The sequence below is a fragment of the Epargyreus clarus genome, unplaced genomic scaffold (genome assembly GCF_041222505.1).
Source record: "Epargyreus clarus isolate Ecla_fem2 unplaced genomic scaffold, WU_Ecla_fem_2.2 ptg000015l, whole genome shotgun sequence".
Taxonomy (NCBI): domain Eukaryota; kingdom Metazoa; phylum Arthropoda; class Insecta; order Lepidoptera; family Hesperiidae; genus Epargyreus; species Epargyreus clarus.
Genome location: NW_027332223.1, coordinates 4,962,646 through 4,985,091, shown reverse-complemented (window position 1 = coordinate 4,985,091; position 22,446 = coordinate 4,962,646). Strand labels below are relative to the sequence as shown.

Below are 22,446 nucleotides of genomic sequence, written 5' to 3'. Positions count from 1 at the left end.
AATGTTGATAAATTCATTCGTAGTATTTATTGAAATAAGTTTCAGAAGCAATGTTGAAATATCTTCGAACATACTGGTAGGTTGCTTTATAAATCAAGCATTGCTTGACAAATTGAGTAAACTGAAAATTATACGTAAGCATTTGTTGTAAAATTCTAATATACTAATATTTAACACATGAGCATAATTGAGGAAAACCGATAATTATTTTATTTGGCCCATAATTAAACACATTAACCTGAGATGAGCTCCGATGAAAAACAAAAGAAGAAATGTCGCATGGTACCTGATGAGGTTATTTTTCTTAGAACTATAAAACTGTAGGAATAGAGAATAGTTATCCAGTTATTGTTGGAATCAATGTTCGTGGTCTACAGTGTCTGCTAAGTATCAAGTTAACTGCTCCTGAAAACTTCTCTTACATACACATTAATTTACGAGTTAAATTTCACAAACAACAATAAAGAACATTATTTGAAAATCGCCTAATGGACCGGCTCAACGGCAGTGCTCCGATCGAATGCATCCCGGCTGATAGGAAACACAGCGAGGAGTTGGAACCAATCTTTCAACTATAGCAAAGTGCTACGGGTGCTACGGCCCATCTGTTGATTGGGAAAAATGAATTTATACGCATACGTTGTTGTGTAAAAGGATATTGTACCAGTTTATCCCGAAGTTACAAATTAGTGTTGTCGTCATAGATTAGTAAAGATTACTCACTCCTAACAAGAAAATGTACCCAGTTTTGAGAATTGAAATAGTTGCGTAAAAAAGTTTTGCCACGTCTCCGTGCTAAAATGTCCCTAAATTATTTTGTTAATTTGAAATATTTATTTATTTATTATGTAAATTACGCAGTATTAATTATTTTATTCGTAAATTTTCTCTAAAAATGTTTTTATTTGTCAAGAATTCAAAAAAAGAACTTACTAAAATAAGCCGTTTGTGGCTTCATTCAATTTCAAGGTGGCGAAGTATCTTTACTAATCTATGGTTGTCGTCAATTAATAATCTTATTATTATAAGCTAGCTATAATACTAATGCCGTAATATTATATGCATATAAAACAAGTAATGCACAGAATGTTTACGAGGTAAATAATTGTTGAGGATAAAACAATAAGTATAGAATACAATACTTATTAAATACTTTTAAAAATCTCTGTGTTATTCGCCTTCTATTTCAAGTGCAAGTGCAGTTAAGTGTTGCAAGAAATACGGTGCAACTTTATACAGAAGGGCTGAAAAAATATCATGTCATTATTCAGTCCTACCGATCTCCGACAACATTTAGCATTTAATATATTGTATAATCACGCGTAGAACCCACTTTTCGCGAGTTTTAAATTCTTATACACGAAATCTTCAATAATTCTAAAACTAATACAATGATGGGACACAAACAAAGTCGTTCTGATGTGAATGTACGTAATAAATAACCTTGAAACTGAAACTCGTGTGATACTATAATAAACATCACTTTCCACCATTATCACATTGTCATGTTAATAAGCAAAGCGAAATAATTTGCTCAACTGGCACACGCGGCCTCCAAATTAGCACGCTTGTTATAACTGTCAGAAAGACGAATAATAACAAAATACTGAATATATAACGCATCGATGTATAGATGTTTATGGTACGATTATCATACACACACACATGATGATTTTGGAAGGTAGTAGAACCCTTTGTGGTTCGACTCCGGCCGCACCACCGCCACACCTATTTCTGCCTTATAACAGCAGTGTTAGGCGCTGCTGTGTTCCGTTTTGAAGGGTGTGGTAAGGGAAACAGACTTTTCCGAGGCGTTCCAGCTTAGTCCTCAGGGGTAGCGGCGCATCTGAAGCCGACCTCGATATCTAATCCTATCTGGGGTTGATTACAGATGTCCATGGGTGGCAGTAGCCACTTACCATCAGGTGGACTGAATGTTCGTCTGCTACTCCTATATTATAAAAAAAAAAACCTTGTGGTCCATATACACACTGCGTGCGTCCCAGGAATTGCGATACCTGAATTTGGTGGACGCACAGCAATTTGTCTAGATTAGATTTTTCGACACTTACCAGACGATTCAAAACTAGAAATAATAGAGATGCTAGTAAAACTCTATTATATCTTTCTAGTATATCTTTAGTAGTGTTACCACCGTAGTGAAAGCATAAAGAGTTATACCAGCTTCAAAATAATAAGAGTTATAAATTTTATTCTCACATATTGTTTTTGCATTTGTTGCTCTAATGTGGAAGGAAACCTACGTGTCTGTGTGCTGTTCTAACTCATAAATATTACTTATATTTTCAATCATCCATTACACAGTTATAAATTTTTATTTTGCTTAAAAAAATCTTCTACGAGAACATCGGCGTCCTTTCAATTTAAAAGTTTGCTGAACTAAATATGTGACATACGAATGTAACAGCAGCATTACAAACGCTCGATTAAAATGAATCACAACGGTGGTAATTGGGTCTCCCGGCGGCTCATCCAATTAGCCACGACTTAGAAACCCTGCCCGCCCGCTGCAATCTGTCCGCGCTACGTCAACGTGAACTCGGGAACACAAATGCTACGGTAGTTACCGCTACGAACAACAGTGCTACGGTAACAGTCCTGAGGAACGAATGCTGCCTTTAGTTAAACACTCGGAACACAATTGCTGCGGTAATGTGCATCCTGAGCACAAAAGTGCTTCGAAAACATGAAATCTCGGAAATATTAAAAACTAGATGACCCGGTGAACTTCGTACCACCTAATTATGAGTGACTATCTGTACCTCGTGGTTTCACTCGTGTAATTTATGTATTGGTAAAGAGGTAGATTAGAACCAGGAAACGGACATAGGATACTTTTTATCCCGTTCGACCGCGTTTCCGTTAAGTCATTTTATAACTCAAGAACGGCTGAACCGATTTGACTGAAAATTAATCGAGAGGTAGCTTAGAAGCAGGAAAAGGACATAGGATACTTTTTATCCCGTTCGACCGCGTTTTCGTGAAGCATTTTATAACTCAACAACGGCAGAACCAATTTGACTGAAAATTGGTGGAGAGGTAGCTTAGAACCAGGAGACGGACATAGGATACTTTTTATCCTGTTCGACCGCGTTTCCGTGAATAAATAAGAGTTGAAAGTTTGTATTAAAGTCCCCCAGTTTTGATGCAAATCTATATGAAAATTGGTATTTGATAGGATTTCGATAGAAAGTAATTAAATATCTATTTTACGATATTTGCAAAATCAACCCTTAAGTTGGTTAAGTAGGGGTTGGAATTTTATTTTAAAATCCGTTAATTTGGAAGCAAAGACTGTAAAAAATTGCATTTGGCTTTAGAAGACACTTCGTTTAGAAGTCGGCAGATTTTGAAGCAAAGTCTATGAAAATTGAAATTTAGCTTTTTGATTCAAAATAATAGAACACATTTTTCACCGTTTTTGGAAAATCAACCCTTAGGGTCGTTTAATCGGGTATGGAACTTTAATTTAATATCCGTTAATTTGGAGCACTAAGAAAATTATCATAAGACATAATGAAGCATCTGAGTCACTGTTTGTTTTTTTAGATCAACCCTTAAGACTGTTATAAACCGCCTTTCTATTTACACACCTGTTTCAGAATTTTTAGCTATTCAACAACCCGATTAGAGTACTATAAGTAAATAAACTTTCTTTAAAAAAAACTGTTATTGAAGTTATAGGTACTTCTTTTCGCGTGTTTGTAAAAAAAATAACAAAAAATACAACCGACTTCTATGTCACTACAAAGTAAAAAATAATTCGAACGAAATATATTGAGCGCCGACTTCAGAAATATGTACTAAACCAACATTTATTTGAATTATTTTTTACTATGTAGTGACATAGAAGTCGGTTGTATTTTTTGTTAAAAAATTTTTTACCCTTTTTAGTGATGACATAATAACATTTATATTAATATATATAAATAAATGTTGGTTTAGTACATATTTCTGAAGTCGGCGCTCAATATATTTCGTTTCCTGGTTCTAATCTACCTCTTTACCAATTTTCAGCTAAATCGGTTCAACCGTTCTTGAAACGTTTACGTTTCTTACAAAATATGTAACTCCTCAACCGATGGGAATAATTGAGTCGTGTTTGAAGATATTTGGTGTAGGAGGTTCAAATGAAATTGCAAAGCCAGTTCATCATTGACTATTTAGTTAGGTTAGGTTGGAACACATAAGACAATATAAAACTAAGCGGGCAGGGCGCGGCAGCGCCCTGCGAGCGGGCGGTTCCAATCAATGTAAATTCAGACCTTACCTTAATTCATGATCACGTTTATACAATTTTATATTGTATTAATATAAATGTTATTATGTCATCACTAAAAAGGGTAAAAAATTTTTTAACAAAAAATACAACCGACTTCTATGTCACTACATAGTAAAAAATAATTCAAATAAATGTTGGTTTAGTACATATTTCTGAAGTCGGCGCTCAATATATTTCGTTCGAATTATTTTTTACTTTGTAGTGACATAGAAGTCGGTTGTATTTTTTGTTATTTTTTTTACAAACACGCGAAAAGAAGTACCTATAACTTCAATAACAGTTTTTTTAAAGAAAGTTTATTTACTTATAGTACTCTAATCGGGTTGTTGAATAGCTAAAAATTCTGAAACAGGTGTGTAAATAGAAAGGCGGTTTATAACAGTCTTAAGGGTTGATCTAAAAAAACAAACAGTGACTCAGATGCTTCATTATGTCTTATGATAATTTTCTTAGTGCTCCAAATTAACGGATATTAAATTAAAGTTCCATACCCGATTAAACGACCCTAAGGGTTGATTTTCCAAAAACGGTGAAAAATGTGTTCTATTATTTTGAATCAAAAAGCTAAATTTCAATTTTCATAGACTTTGCTTCAAAATCTGCCGACTTCTAAACGAAGTGTCTTCTAAAGCCAAATGCAATTTTTTACAGTCTTTGCTTCCAAATTAACGGATTTTAAAATAAAATTCCAACCCCTACTTAACCAACTTAAGGGTTGATTTTGCAAATATCGTAAAATAGATATTTAATTACTTTCTATCGAAATCCTATCAAATACCAATTTTCATATAGATTTGCATCAAAACTGGGGGACTTTAATACAAACTTTCAACTCTTATTTATTCACGGAAACGCGGTCGAACAGGATAAAAAGTATCCTATGTCCGTCTCCTGGTTCTAAGCTACCTCTCCACCAATTTTCAGTCAAATTCGTTCTGCCGTTGTTGAGTTATAAAATGCTTCACGAAAACGCGGTCGAACGGGATAAAAAGTATCCTATGTCCTTTTCCTGCTTCTAAGCTACCTTTCGATTAATTTTCAGTCAAATCGGTTCAGCCGTTCTTGAGTTATAAAATGACTTAACGGAAACGCGGTCGAACGGGATAAAAAGTATCCTATGTCCGTTTCCTGGTTCTAATCTACCTCTTTACCAATTTTCAGCTAAATCGGTTCAACCGTTCTTGAGTTATAAAATGACTTCAAGGAAACGCGGTCGAACGGGATAAAAAGTATCCTATGTCCGTCTCCTGGTTCTAAGCTACCTCTCCACCAAATTTCAGCCAGCTCGGTTCAGTCATTCTTGAGTTATAAATAGTGTAACTAACACGACTTTCTTTTATATATATAGATAAATGATTGTTTCAACAATTTTAACAGACGTGATCTTGTATGTCAATATTAATATGCATACGGTAAGGGAGATTAGACCACGATTATTTATTAAGCCAATTGTTTTTCGAAAATGGAATATTTGCATCGTATATCACAGGACGTAGGTACTTGACTCTAACAAAAACTTTAAAAAAAGATACGTCGACGTTACGGTATTTTAAACTAAAAAATTGAAACTGAATGTAGGTAACTAGTAAATCGAGCTGGAGTATGTACGAACTAGGTATTTGGTTCACGGACCAAACATGACTGGTTGTATGTCAAAAGGTGGTGCAAAAAAACTCTATTAAAATGAATCACAGCCGCGGTAATTGGACCCCCGGCGGCTGTCCAATTAGCCACGACTTAGAAACCTTTGGCCGGAGCTGTGCACTGTAATTTGCGCGTCTGTAGTAATATGAACCCTCAAATGGTACTGTTGTAAAACTTGACTAATTGAAGTGGCAAAATACACTAGTTTTTCAACACAAGCTTGTTAAAGCCCTTAACTGAATGGTTTTGTTTGAAAAATATTTTCTGTACAAAAATAAATACGCATATCTGGCTATGGATGGATCTGTACTGCCATGGATACCATTGTTGAGCGATGATGGAGACATACGCATACAAAACAAACTGTTATCTACTTGGGTGATATCAGAACGCAAACACCGTTGCATTACAGGTTATAAGCTTTCACCTTTCCAAAATTAACCTTTAAAAATATGACCCTGCATGCCACAAAGCACTTAACACTACAATCAGCAAACAAGCGACCTCATTTAGATACTCCACACAAATTTCGTAAACAATTAAAACGGACGAATTAATTTAAAAATTTTAATTCGTGCCCCACTTACTTAGTTTAAAGACATTCATTTGGGATGAATAAAGCACAGTTGTTTAGACAAGAAGCGATAACGAGCCGCGTGGAGACTTCGCGACATCTTTAATGACGTCGAAGTCGGTAGGCTCCGGTTCGCGTGCGCAATTCTTGTTATATCTTTATTACAAAGGAGTGCCTCATTAATTTGGCAGCCCCTCAGGGTTGAGTCGCGAACCCTTGACCTCGTTCGGGACCCGCGACACTGAACCATTCTGAATTGAAACGGCGACGCACCTTGCGATACATAATTAACGATCCTCATTACTGCGTTACAAATATCATTTCCTTGGCCCTGTAGTGTCGTGCTTGAAGTCCCGCGTGGCGGAGCGGTCGCAATACGAGTCCACAAAGCAGTAGGTTCCGAATTTGATATCTGAGATATTTATATGATGAATTTAGAAATTTTGTTTTTTGTTCTGGGTCTGGGTGTTGACGCATTTGTCTGTCTGTGTGCCATGGCGCTCACTACTAAACTAAACATAAGGGAAACCTAATATGAGTGTAGAAAGAGTTTTTCTAAAACTGCCGAACGTCCCGCCGTCTCCACAAACGACGGGGACATAAAAGTCAAAGTTAGATTATTTCAGCTGCTCACATAATTCCTTGACTCATCGTTCTAGCTAGACAGTTTCTATTATCCTTAATAGTGGCCGTAAGAGTTTTAAAATGGCTCGGATACAAAACTTGTTCCGCTCAGGAAGTGTTTCCAGGCCATGCAGAGCACCGAGTTAGGAGAAGTTCGATATTGAACGTCGCATTTTATTGGACAAATTCGATAATCACAAAGCGCATCTAGCGGAAGGGAGACGGTGACTTTGTACGGTAATCGAGTGCGGAGTCGCCTTGCAACCGGGATCACGTGAGAACGAAAAGCCGATCGCAGTTAATTTGGAGAGAAACGCGTGTAAAGAGGCTAATGAACGCGGCTAGAGGCCCGTGTCCGCGGACTCGTGCATTTTTAATGGCTCACGCTAGCACACTCACTATTAATATTTACCGAACACGTCAAGAGGGTGCACTTTACCTTTTAGTTAACTAGCGTCCGGCCGTTCATTAAATTTTCACGCGCGTCAGTTTCGGGCGAATTTTCCGCGGCGCTGGCCGGCCGGGCCGATAACGAGCGGCCCGACTCGTTACGGCCGCCGCGCCGCCCGCGCCTCGCCCGCGCCTCGTCCAAACCTCGCCCGAGCCTTGCCCGCACACAACCCGACCAAATTTTATTAATAATAAACTGTAACTGAAACGCCGCTTTGAAGTAAGAGAGCAACTCGAACGCTCGTTATCGGGAATTATGCAGAATCCTTTGACGGTAACAGTTACGAAGCATTTCTTAAAAGTTAACATATCGATTTATTTGTTACGCCGCTGTGATCGCACAGAATGGCTTTCTTCGGTTGTACTTGACGACGTTACAAAGTAACTATTCGACATTTAGCAATATTTTTGCACATCAAAGAATCACAACTAGCTTTATACCAACGATACGAACCCTAAATTTCCTGGATGCCTACAAAGATGGGCACATAATATGTTGGGAAAACTAAATTCATCATAAGAATGTTTTCATAGTCAAGAATCGAATCTACATAGATCGTTGTATTCATGGCACTGCGGGGGCCACATCGTTAAAGGCCTACCTCGAAACAAAGCGATTAATCTCTAAATTTACCAAACTAAGCTGCTGCTAAACTACTTTTACCAGTTGTTGAAAGCCAAAAAAAGGCATTAAATATTCAGCTTTTAAAGTTCAGTGAATTTGACATATTATAGAGATAAGGTGGTCATAGAATAAGAGTGAAGACAAAGTCATCGATATGCTTGTTCAAAATGCATGAATATTGTATGATGTAGCAAACATTTATCATCATGTATGACGAGCACATGGACTGCATAGTACATGTGCTCGTCATACATAATGATAAATGGCTCCTATGGACCTTAGATAAGATGAGATTCTTATCTAAGGTGCTCTCCGATAAGTATGACTCTCACATTAAAGTCAAAAAAGAAACAATGAAATACTTTGATTAAGATCAAACTTGCATATGCAGTTAGTTAACATTAGTCGAGAGATCAACCCGTGGCTTACCCAAAGCAAACTAATGACGATTCCAGCAATCGTCAGAAGATAAACGCGTGATGCGGGCTACTCGCGAGGTAATGATGTGGCATATGCACTTGATTTAACATAAGTCGAGAGATCAGTCGGTGGCTTAACCAAAGCTAATGATGATTCTAACAATCGTCAGAAGATTGGCATTTATAAACGCATGACGCGGGCTACTCGCGAGGTAATGATATTGCATATGCACTTGATTTAACATAAGTCAAGATATCAACGCGGCTTACCAAAGCAAACTAATGATGATTCCAGCAATCGTCAGAAGATTGGCAATAATAAACGCGTGATGTTGCATATGCACTTGATTTAACATAAGTCGAGAGATCAGTCCGTGGCTTAACCAAAGCTAAGCTAAGCTGATGATTCCTATCAATCGTCAGAAGATTGGCAATGATAAACGCATGACGCGGGCTACTCGCGAGGTAATGATGTTGCATATGCACTTGATATAACATAAGTCGAGAGATCAGTCCGCGGCTTACCCAAAGCAACAATAATGATGATTCCAACAATTGTCAGAAGATTGGCAATAATAAACGCATGATGCGGGCTACTCGCGAGGTAATGAAACATCATTACTTATGCATAAGCACTTTTTTTTTATAATAAGACGAGAGATCAACCCAGCTTACCCAAAACAAATGAATGATGATTCCAGCAATCGTCAGAAGATTGGCAATGATAAACGCATGATGCGGGCTACTCGCGTGCCCGGGGCGCATGAATAAGGAATGAGCGCGCGCGCACGCGACGCGACAAACTACCGCGGCGCACGCGACCCCCGCCCGCCCTACGCCCTAATTTATGGCCGCCCGCCCCACTATCTTGCTAAGCCATATCTCTTAGTACGGTTTACGGTTTGAAATACTTAGGCTCAAGGACGTCTGTTTTGCGTATTATTTAATATTTGAACTTTAGGTACAATAATTAGGTAGTTACGTTTGTAAGTACGCGCAAGAGCTTTACTTAGGCGTGTGTCTTATAAGAGATAAATTGAAAGTGAAATACATAAAATATTTGATTCATTTAACAGAGTGCTAGTTTAAAAAATGTTACTTAGACGTAACTTTAATAATTTAATATTTTTGCTTTTAAGTAGATACATATTAAATGAAAATCTCTTTAAACTTTATTTTATGATATATACCTGTACAGTACCCATAACAAATAGCGTTCAAAAATCATTTTAATGATAATAAAGTTGTAATAAATAAATGCAATGCAATGAACTAGCTAATAATGAGTACTCAAAATATTCGAAAATATCTGTGTATCTATTATACGTATCTATTATTTTTAATAGCTAATTAACTATAAAAAAATGCCTAATCATTTAAGTTCTAACATCTAAAATTAACATAGTAAAACGAAAAAACCTAAACTTATTATTACATTGACCTTTATAAAAATTGTAAAAAACCATAACCAGCGATCGTACGGCCGCGTACAGTCACGAGCATAAATATATGACTATGGGCAGATCAGCAAAAATATGTGACCCAATAACGAGTTCAATAATATATGCCTGCACGAACGCAGCAAAAATATCTGACAATTATAGGCCACAAAAATATGAGATGATAACGTTGATCATATAATTGTGACATGTGTTATGACATGTGACGTCAACTAAGGGGCAATAATATCTGACATAATTTACAAATATCTTTGATGTAAATATCAATCAACCTACCAGTCAAAGGGGCCAATGTATTTTTCCGGAGAAAGAATATGAGCAAAAAACACGTTATAAATATTTTATCATATTTTTTTTATTTAAATAAGAAAAAAACAGGGTTAAAGACAAAGACAGGATAAATATATTTTAACAGGGTGAATTTTCCAAATCCGAATCTATAAGGATTAGCGAAAAATGCTAAAAGGAGTTACGAGGCCGATATTGATAAAAACTAATACTGCATCTTTAGTTTTTAGGGTTCCGTACCCAAAGGGTTAAAAGACAACCGGAAAATAAGTATTATACTTATTTTTATAAAATAGTAAGCATCTGGTGGTACGGAAGCCTCCATGTGCGAGTTTGACCCGTACTTGGCGAATTATTTAAAATATCCCTATATACGGAGATCGAACCAGTTCATTTTGAAAAAAAAATACACACCTTATATATTTCTACTATCGGATAGTGTCCCTTATACGGATTAAATTCTGGGATTAAATGACAAATTATAGGAAAAGCTTCTATTTCACCCTGTATACAACAGAAATTATATGTCCTAACGACTTTTACAATATCATATAGATTATACTTTATTAAACTAAAATGGTTACGAATTTTCTGCTAAGACTAAAATATAAAAAGAAGTTACCGCAACAGTTAATTGATACATGTAACTTTAATTATTTATATTAGCAATACCAAGTTCTACAATTAGCAATATTATCGGAGAAATAGGTTCCATCTTTATGATGTCGCGTTGATATATTTTTATCGTTAAAACGTGGGTAGTAGATCTTTTTATCCAACGCTGCCGAGTAACGTTTAGGAATTGATTGATAGTGTATTATTAGAAACCTATTCAATTTCTTTTTATTATAGTATTATTTTAATTAATTATTTTGTATTTTTTTCATGATGTGTTATTTTTATAATAATAAGTTCTTATTTATAAAGTCACTGGCTGATACGATTCTATGATTTTGCATAAAAAGAAAAAGAACGCGGCTTGACGTTCGAGTTGTATTTTGACCCGGAATAACAAAAGTGAATAGATTAATATTGTCACATATTTTTGCTTCGTAAGGTGGTCACAATTATTTGATCAACGTTATCATCAGATATTATTGCTGCCTATTAATGTCAGATATTTTTGCTGCGTTCTTGCAGGTAGATATTACTGAACTCGTTCTTGGGTCAGATATTTTTGTTAATCTGCCCATAGTCATATATTTATGCTCGTGACTGTACATTGTAGTGTGGTCGATGTTCATTTGTAGATAACTTGTGGAGTACCTCCTCGATAGTTATCTGTGGCCCTCCAAACTTTGCCATGGTGTTCAGTTCTGATTTATTATTAGTATCCACGAGAACTTAAGTCGGCGTTCTTTCTGCACGAACGAATTATTTTATATAAACCATTCGAGAGATTTAGATTTATTGAGTTCCGTTGACTGTTGAGATAAGTGAAAGCAAAAATTAAAATACATAGTAAATGCTACTCTGACATGCAGAAGGTAATGTGTTCCATTCTTAGCTTAACAGTAATATACTTATTTTTATTAAAACAATTTAAACGTAGGAAATGGCTGTCATTCAAAATTGCAAAAGGACATGTAGTACATTGTGTCTAATAAATAGCAATAGACATATTAGAATTGTTTGCAAACAGAGATATTTTATGAGGCGTTCCAATTTAGTCCTCAGAAGTAGTACCTGTATGGCCATCCTCCGAATTTAAATCATATTTAACCTTGATTAATGATATTTTATTGGTGTTAGTGACGATTTATCATGAAGTGGATTTCAATTTTGTTTATTATTTCGATTTAATAAAAATTATTCTGAAAATATTATATGTATTTACTAATGTTTTGTAAAGAGTATTGGTACATCCACTTCTAAAATTACACTAACTAAACGCCTCTAAAGCTTACATACCCTACAATACTACCCAATATGATCGAACGAAGCAATTGTTTACTAATCACTCCAGGGAAACTATTAGATTATTTAGGCCCGCCTTGCATTGTCTCGCGATGCCGGTCCGATTGCCGGCCGGATTGGACCCGCCAATATAAATAGTCGTTAAGCCGTTTACGCACTATCCGTGTTGCATACGATCCGAGACACTATAAAACAAAGCAGTCAAAAATAATTATGCGTATTGACATTTAAATGAACGGATTGAAATGTTACTAATGTATTATGTAATGTTACTGTTATTGGTAACAGATAATTTTAGAATAATTTAGAAATACAGTTTTATTTCATATAAGTCATATATTACGGAACCATCTATTTATTCATTTATGTACGCAGCACATTTTAAAATGTATATTTGTAACAGAAATTCTTTAAAAACAATTTCTACTCTTATAACTTGCATTACATAGAAACACACAGTATATCCTACCTTGACATATTATGTAACTTCACTCACCTAGACACGAGACATATCGTTAGCGTGCACGCAGCTTTATCGTAACACACAGAACGAGAATCGTACGGGACGCTAGACGTTTTGTATTGAGTTAGGCCGATCATTCACTCGACGTTAACTGGATTTGATGTGAGATTCGCGGCGGCCTAGCACTACGACTATTACAAACAAAATTGAAATATGTGTATTTTCAAAATAACTGTCCCTTTGTAACCTTACGTCTTAACAACTTAAACAAAAAAAATCTTGAAATTTGTTTGCATGTTTGTTTGTGCTTACCCGCAAATATTATGTTTTTTACACAAAATATTCAAGAGCTTTTTTTAAAAAATATAGAAATAGCAATTGAGACCAATACCCTGCCATAATTAGGGACCTTTACCTTTTTTACCTGCATACCTGAGAAATCTTAAAAAAAATATTTTCAAAGGTATGTGAAGTCCACCAACACGCACTTGGCCAGCGCGGTGGACTATGGCTTAATCATTCTCATTCCAGCTACCACGCAAAGAATAAGATGGAACGCCTCATGTAAGTTTATCTCCCTTACCAGGAACAGCATCGCTTCTGCTGGTATAAGGGCATACCAGGAAACGTTCTACCATAAAAATCTATCCGAAATCCGCTATACAAATGCAAGTTCATCTAAATATATATAACTCAAAGGTGACTGACTGACATAGTGATCTATCAACGCACAGCTAAAACCACTGGACGGATCGGGCTGAAATTTGGCATGCAAGTAGATGTTATGACGTAGGCATCCGCTAAGAAAGGATTTTGATCAATTTTACCCCCAAGGGGATAAAATAGGGGATGAAAATATTACTTCGTAACGCGAGCGAAGCCGCGGGAAAAAGCTCGTATAACATAAAGCCTTTCCACACTATCTTTCTCAGCTCATCCGACATTACCCTTAGCATCTCAATATGTTTGCGCCACTAGTTAATGGAATGCCGATGGGCCATTGTGCGCGCCGGGGCGTTCCCATTCACCGCGGATATTAAATTAAGCGAAGGTTGTTTGCGAATATCCCTTTCTTAAGGGCTGCTATTAATATCACAATTGTTACGGCATGTATTGACTTGTTAGTGAAGCAATCGGCGCCATTGTTCCGCGAACTATTGTTTTGAACGTTCTATTTCAACAAGTTGTCGGAATTCTGTTATTTCAGTTCGTTTAATTGTAAATGGTATTAGGTTAGTGACTGCAATGTTTTGATATCTTTTATGGGGTTTCATGGTCTTCAGTTTTATGGGTTTTTATGGTAAATTTGCTTTTATGGTTAACAGTTTAACCTTTTCTTTAAACTTACTTTAACCTGAATTGATCAAGTCGCATTAAAAAGACTATGATAAGAAGAAGGATTCTTTAAAGATTCGTTAGTGTCACCAGTCACCATGCTTGTGTCAATGTGTGTGCAAGTGTGTCATGCATGTGTGTAAGCAAATGTCACTTCAAAATTATATAGAACTCTCAGGCATATATTTTCAGCGATATGTTATAAAATAATTAAGGACCCATCAACATTCATACTTATTATATATCTAAAGAGTAAAGTCGCGGGCCAAAACTAGTAACTGTATAACAATTAAAAGCTATTGGCAACCTTCCTATCCAAAAATGTAATTAGTGAACGATTTGTTTCATTACAATTCATCAAGATAGATGATAAAGGTCATATTTTTAAAGGTTAAATGTGCTCGTTAGTTGAATGCAAAAATCACCTTGGAGTTATGATATATGTTATTATTATTATTCTTTCTCATTAATCGATTTTAAAAGTAAGACCTTACTTTTGTAAGTCTTCAATAGTGTTTTTGTAACTATTGGAACATGAAACAGTGATAAAGTGATTTGAAATCTTGTTGCTCAAAACTTTGTTAACAAAACTACTGTTATTAGGCAGAAATAGGTGTGGCGGTGGTGCCGCCGGAGTCGAACCACAAAGGGTTCTACCACCTTCAAAATCTCTTTCGAAATAATCTGGGAGAACTGGGAACGGCCTAAGCGTAAGTAAGTAGATATTGATGGTACCCTATGTGGTTTGACTTCAGAGGCATCTATTTTTGTAACACCTATTTCGGACTACTAATGAAATAAATATTTCCTAATACCAATTAACTATGTTTATTTAAAACCTGGAAAATCGTCCACCTAGCTATAAGTCAGTTCCAAAACTGATAGGAATCAAAATATTCGATTCTAAAATATATAAACGTAATTGCCTAAATAAAATCGAAGTTTAGAACTAAATCTAAAAAATAAAAAGCATCCTTGCAGCTCGGCGCATTTTAGTTTTGTTTAGGAGTGGGTACGAAAAATATTTTTCAAAATCAAAAGCTTCTCCCGTTTTCATGCGTCACTACTTTTATTCGCTCCATGAAGCTTAAATAAAGTCAGGGCTGGTAGAAATTAATTTTAAAATCTATATTGCTTGTTTTACAGTTCTTACTAACGTGGATTTACTTATTCTAATCGTCATATGTAACAGAATTTTAAGAAAATTAAAATATATTTACAGGTAAAAAATATTATGAATTTATGAAGCAAGTTCCTATATGGGTCGCTACCCCTGAAGCCTAAGCTGGAACACCTCGGAAAAGTATGTCTCCCTTACCACACCCTTCAAACCAAAAAACAGCAGCGTTTAACGTGCTGTTATGAAAATTGGTTCGTTAAAAATCAAGTTACTCTACGTATTCCTTACCGCAAATATCCACCTGCAGTATAACAAGCAAACAACGTCCATACACCCGAAACCTAAGCCCGTGGAATATTCGCCTCGGAATAAACCAATGCTACGCAAATTAATCTACGTTCTCAATCGAACGGCTCTTAGGTGCACCAATATGCTCGTCATGATATCGCAGTCCGAAAGCCGAAGGTCCTAAACTCTCTGAACTCTGCTCTTGGTAACTCTAGCTAAATGAAGATAGGATACCAGGTATCGTAGCTTATAAATATCTGAAGAGAATTGAAGATTGGAAAAGCCTGCGTTTAGGTACCGTTGTTTTTTTTATAACGCATTTCGAACAATTTTGGGTGCTAAGGAATTGCTAATAATATAGCAACTAGCAGAGGCAACTTAAAGAGATACACAGCAGGGTCTTGCCACGTTGTCGCTTCAGTCTCCAACATTCATCAACTGTTTCTTTAGATAAAGTCTTAGAGCACTTTTCTTGTAACACATTTTACGTCCGTACGCGCGTCCGAACTGCACGCATGCGTGTCGCGCACAAACGCATGTTGCGAAGATACTGCAGCGTGTTTACTTCAACTGTGCGTATGGGTGGCGTACGGGCATAATTGAGGCTGCTAGAACCAGAGTGGCCTAACAGCATTTTAATGATTTTGACCTATCTGTATTTTCGTAATTTAAAAATGTTGCACACTTTTACTTTTCTCCATATTGTAAATCATGTTTTTTGTAGTTAGGCAACTCTGCTTCTAACAACACTTAAGGCAGGCCTATGTCCAGCAATAGACATCTAAGGATTAACAGATGGTCGACTACCGTTTTATTACCGCTTCTGTAGCCCGCTTTCTTCACGATCATATTATAAAAATCATGCTAAATATCCTTCAATACGTCTTTTAGTGAATCCGCAAGAAAAAAGTCTAAGAAAATATTTACCTCGAACTTTGAACTGTGGCCATAAAGAATATTCCTTATTCTCCTTAATAAGATCTGTTCACTAGCGTGTGTTCACTTTGCTTACTTAACTGGCTGGTTCAATTAGGCGAAATGAAAATGTTTACCTCTAATTGAATTAGGTCTTGCACAGACGTAATCTTTACTAAACCGAGACTAGTCTTTCAGTGAAATTGAACTGAAAGAAAATTGTCTTTCGTCTATTTTTATTCTGAGGGTCTGACAAACAAATCTTTATAATGGGTGTGTTATTGTATTCATTATTAAGCCATTCCGTGGACATGGATTTCCTCCTCGAGTGATTAGGTCATTGTTCCCCACGCGGGTCAAGTATCTACGTAAGAAAACCTACATCAGGTTGTACTGACCTTTGATGTCCCTGTAGAAAACCGAATTTGGTTCCCTTATTCACCGTTATGTCATGCATGCATGATGCATGTCCTCTCATGCTTATTTTCTCAATTAATTAACTATAAGTGTTCACTTTATGCATGATTCTATCAATGGATAGAATAGTCATTTAAGATAACACACGTCGAAGTTATCAATACAACACAACAAAAATACATTGCGAAACAATTTAACTTTAAAGCCAAACCGCGGACAGATTCAATCGTAGGCGAATTATACTATTAGTATTAAATGACCGAGTGCAAACGAGATTATTCGGCACGGATAAATCAACACACAAAGACTCCGTACAATTGAATAATTTCATTGTAAGCTCGCAATTGTGGATGTGTTTCGTCCGCAGAGAATAGCGAACATTCGGGCGGGTAAGTTTCAATGGCGTCCGTATTAGTTTGAAACCTAATTGTTTCGGTACGAGCGTACCCCGCGGCGCGCTGCCCGCGACAATGCCGGCGATACGTCGCCTCCACAAATATTATGCATGTTTAATTAACGCCATTCCTAATTCATAATCCGACATTGATAAATTAGACGGCCCCGTCCGCCCGTAATTAGGTACGCAATTATCGCGGCCCGTTTGAATTCATTAATACCGAAAGTATGCTCTAGGTGAGCGTGATTTATTACGGCCGGGTCTTACGATCGTAATTAATATCGCGGCACACCGGTACACGTGCCACGTATCGACCCCCGCCGACTAGTATCAATCACGGCACTTCCTGCTTGATTTTTAACCCGCGGTGTAGCGGCCGGTGCGATATAATTAATCAGCTCGACTCCTCATATTGTTCGCGTTTCTATTATTAGTCAATAAGCGCCTCCTGCGGCCGCGCGATCGTAATTGGAAGCCCTATACGGTTATTTAATTTACCTAGTGGCCGCACCACCTGCTCGATGGCGAAATGATTGCCGAGCGCCTAATTATATTTTAATCGGAACATGACCCCCGCCCTCCGCAGGGCGGGCGGGCGGCGGGAGACACAACACCACTAATTCATTTGCGCGGCGAGCTTCGTCCGGCGCGCCGCCTCCGGCGATTGTTTATTCTCATAGGAGAGTTTAGGACTCCTAAAGCAATACCGACGCTTAAACATATTAACCGAAGCGTTTACGTGAAGGGTTTAATTATGCACTATACGCCCGGGCGCAGGCACAATAGCGCCGAGTTAATTAAGTCGTACACATTGTTTTAAGGCTTGACGTACTTTGAAGCGGCAACGTTATGGACTCTCGCAAGTCTTTTTAATCAACTTTACATAATGCAAGTACTCGCTAGACGTCGTACGTACGTTATATTACTTGCACTAACTTGCGCTCAGTTCATCAAGTGCAATAAATATTAAAGTTACAATATCATTGTTAGAACACTCCGTATACGCGCAGCTGTTTCCGCGAACTATTGCCAATTGTGTGGAGACCTTTGTGCGCTACATTAACTATGAAATTGTTATTACACTATATTATAACTTGCTTTTGTATATACATGTAATATACTACTACATGTCCTACAGCACTACTATCTGTTGGGCTATCCTAATGGAATAAATTGTAGTTTTCCAAACTGAAAATTCGTATCCAAGGCACCTGAATTAATCAAAGTCATATGAAATAATCACCTGTTGCGTCGGCACCGAAAAATATCCGTCCGAAATCATACCAGAGAATTTTCCAAATTTTCTCAAAAGCTTTTTTGAAAACATTATGGGGCATGCAGTTTAGCTGATAAGTGATCATTGCTATCCGTATATCACCTAAATAAACATGAAGTCTGAAATCGGCCAAGGCTATATGAACTAACCTGGAATGCCTCGTGTAAACAAGCTGTAAATTGCAACACTGTTATTGCTTAATACTGTTATTACATGTATCCTATAAAGGGTGTGAATTCTACTAACCACCACTTCATCAGGCTTTAACTTTAGTACTGTTCGTTTTGCCAACAGGTCACCAGAAATAGATCAATAATGGATTGACGTTGACGACATACATATTAATTTCACAGAATTTGTACTAATGCATAGTATAACTGTGACATTAATTAAGTAATCCAAAAATTGCAGAGGTTGCAGTTTTCAGAGAGAGTTGCAGCGGTACAGAAATTGCATATGTGGGATGTTGATCACGGTCGGATGTCGTTAACCACTGTCCCACTGGCTGCTCACGAATCTCCTCCCAGAACAGTACCCTTACCAGGAGTTTTTACGTTTCGACAAATATGACTGTTTTGGTATTTGTTTACGTATTGGCCCATAGGATTTTCTAGTTCGGACACAATCCGCTAGGGGCGCTGATTGGAATTTACTGAACGGTTTAATTCATAGCCTACTATACAGGCACAGTACGGATTATGAGCCTTCACACACCTTTGAGAACGTTTTTATTACAACTCTCAAGTGTTTATTTTCTTATTATATTTTCCTTCACACTTAAAGCAAGTGACAATTAATTTCTTATACGTACCCATAACTTCATATAATATATAAAAATTCCTACCACAGGTTGGAAATGTCAAACTACTATCAGTAGGCTGTTACTACTTTGCCGACTGCGGTTGAGTAAATGCAATCAATTTGCACGGCTGATGTGTGAAAAATGTATGGTTACCCGGAGTGGTATATATAATTCCTTTAAAATATCGCCTAACGCCACAGTGAGAAATACGAATTAAATATTTATAACCCAATAACACTTATCGGGTTTAGATTGCTACTGAATTCTCGATGTGTTATTAATTTGTGTTTTCAATCCATTTAAACGAATCCATATAGGTACATACACAAGTGTGATCGTTTTATATGTATTTACGCCTTTTTATTGATTTTTTATTTGTTGTGTAGGCATACAATACAAGGAAGGCATACCATCTATTATATACATTTCAATTTAATTTGGCAGGTCGGCAAAAAAAAATTAGCTAGTACATTTTTTCTTTAAATTAACAGACATAAGAGAACGCAGTTAGAATATTAACAAAAATATGAATAAGCATATCTATGGTTTTGTTTTATAGATATTTTAGTACAGTTTGATGTTGTATTAACATATATGTGTAAATATACATCATTGTAGGTACCAACCTGTTAGGAAAAGGAGCTACTGATTTTTATATATTATTTCACTTATAATATAACCTATGTTTTATGTCTTTGAATAGCTTATAGTAAAAATATTATCAAATTCATGAGTTTGAAGCGTAATTTTAAAAGCTAGAATTTAATAATACTCATATCACAATACCATTATTATTACCCATTATTTATTACACACTCCTTGTTATTACCTAAGAGGAGATACTAAAATAAAACTCTACGATCTCTACATAATTTTTCTTGAGTTATTTGAATGTGCGCAAGTCGGTAGCGGAGCGGACGTGTGATACGATTTAGCACTAAACTGCTCTACTCTGTATTAGCGTGAAAGCCTGGAGGGAGGCATTGGCCATTAGCGTGATTAGAGAGCCGAGAGCCGGCGCCACTCGCGGGCTCTTTAGGCCTCTTATAATACTGCCTACATATTTCATTATTTATGTAATATGTTCCACTCCAATATCTCACGGGATTTTGTAGAGTGTACGGAGAGTTCGTCCTCGATACTTACATTAGAAAGAAAGTAATATAAATATTACGTTATATCATAAAATTACATCAATTGCAGAAGCATTCTAGGGATTGAAACTCGGCCTCGATCATAGAGTTAGAGGTTCGCTTCCTAGGTCTCCAAGGATCCTGAAACCTCGAATCATAGGCCTAATCCCACGATTTTTTCACGTTGTGTGGGTCGTAGAAATGACTTGCTTGCTATAACAATGTAGAGGAACATCGTAAGGAAACCTGTATAGGTTTCCTTTCGATGTTCTTCTCTCCCTCTCCTCTCCCTCTCTCAGTATACCTGAGAGTTCTATAAATATCACTCAGTGAGTGACGTCTACAAATTCGCACTTGACTTGCGCGATGGACTAATGCCTTAATCCCTTTAACTCTAAGAAGAAGAGACCCATGCCCGCAGTGGAAGAGTGAATTCGAAGTTCGTACCTCCCAAATTGGTTGAGTTTCAAACCACAATATGAACACTGCATTTTGGGTAATAGCATGTAGAGATTTATAAATATTTCTGTACGCATTAACAAATACATTTTTATAATATCCCAGACTGGTTCACGATTCCAGCCACAATTAAGATCTAATCGTTGTACACATCTAATTGTCCTTCACATGACTCAGACGAGTCTCAAAGAATGTCATGACATTAATCTTAAGCAATTATATCTCATTAATTGTAATTGTTCGTACGTACACGAGCATCTTGCCAATTAAATATTATTTACAATGTTATTTATACACTTCTTAGTCCGCAACTCTGTTTATGTTTAATGAGAGCCTTTTAAGTGTTAGTACTCATTTATTTTAATATTATTTTTAATGGTGGTAACTAATGAGCACACTGTTAGGCTCATGGTAAGTGACTACTTTTGGTCATATCGGTCATGGACATCTGAAATCAACCCCTGATATGTTTGCAGTCCTACCTGAGATCGGTCATAATTCTTAATCCCTAAGAATTAAGTCAGAATGCCTCGTATCTGCCTTACCACACCCTTCTTTCTGTGTGCTAATTCACACTTGAAGACCGCAGTAGACTATGGCCTAACCCTCTGATATAATGCAGGACCTCGTTCTCAGTGGAAAATGGGTTAGTTTAGGTTAGGTTAGGATGACGATAGATGTTATGTCCTTTTTAAAAAAAAACAAGTATAAGGATTGTCTAAACTATGTTGGTTTATTTTATTGTTCCTGTGTCATTAATTGTATAAATAAAAACGAAAACTGACGTCACAATTCAAATTGTTACAGATGATGGCGTGTTCGTACCTCAGCGCGGCGGGGGCTAAACCCGAACCTACTACGACCGGTTGTTGGACTCCGCCGTACGCTCCAGCCGAGCCGGGGGTGCCTCCCGTACCATACCTGAGACCGACGATGACCACGTCGACCGTGACGTCAGCGATCGCGCCCGCGTTACCAAGCATCCCGTCAGCTTCGACGTCATCGACTCCGATGCCAGCCCACGAGCCGGCGCTCGATCTCACGATGTCCTTAAAGCCCCGGAACCAGGCTCCTAGTGACGAGTCCGAGTGACAGTGTTGTGCGACAAGATATAGACTTGCGACCGCGATTACATGAACAAACCCGGCGGGACACTAAGTGATAATCGCGGCGAAATGAAACTCTAAGTTAATTTTAATCGCCAATACGCCATTGATTCCCAAATGTTTAAATTGTTACGGCAGTGCTACTCAATCTTTTATCATGGGCCATGCTTTGTCAACTGAACATGGAACTAAAATTCATCGTGTTTAGTTTGTACTACCAATTCCACGCATTTTTTTATCTTTGCATTTAATAATAGGCCCACTCCTAGTTTGTTTGTTTATTTACCTGTATCATTAAAAGTTACTTATTTAGTTATTTACCTATGCCCTAACCTATGAACTATGAATTTGAGAACCCTAGGTTTTTCCATAATCAACCTGATCAGCGTCCCATTTGTAAAAAGTTGAGTAAAAAGCCAAGTACACTAATA

At 37.0% G+C, this 22,446-nt stretch overlaps 1 protein-coding gene across 2 annotated transcripts in view; it reads left to right on the top strand.

The window, feature by feature from the left end:
* Positions 1–21,856, top strand: part of LOC140747705 (LIM domain transcription factor LMO4) — a 248,028-nt gene extending 226,172 nt beyond the window's left edge. For both annotated transcript variants that reach the window (XM_073080259.1, XM_073080258.1), the window contains exon 5: positions 21,717–21,856. The gene's annotated coding sequence lies outside the window, so the exon portion shown is untranslated. The remainder of the gene's footprint in view (positions 1–21,716) is intronic.
* Positions 21,857–22,446: the final 590 nt, after the last annotated feature.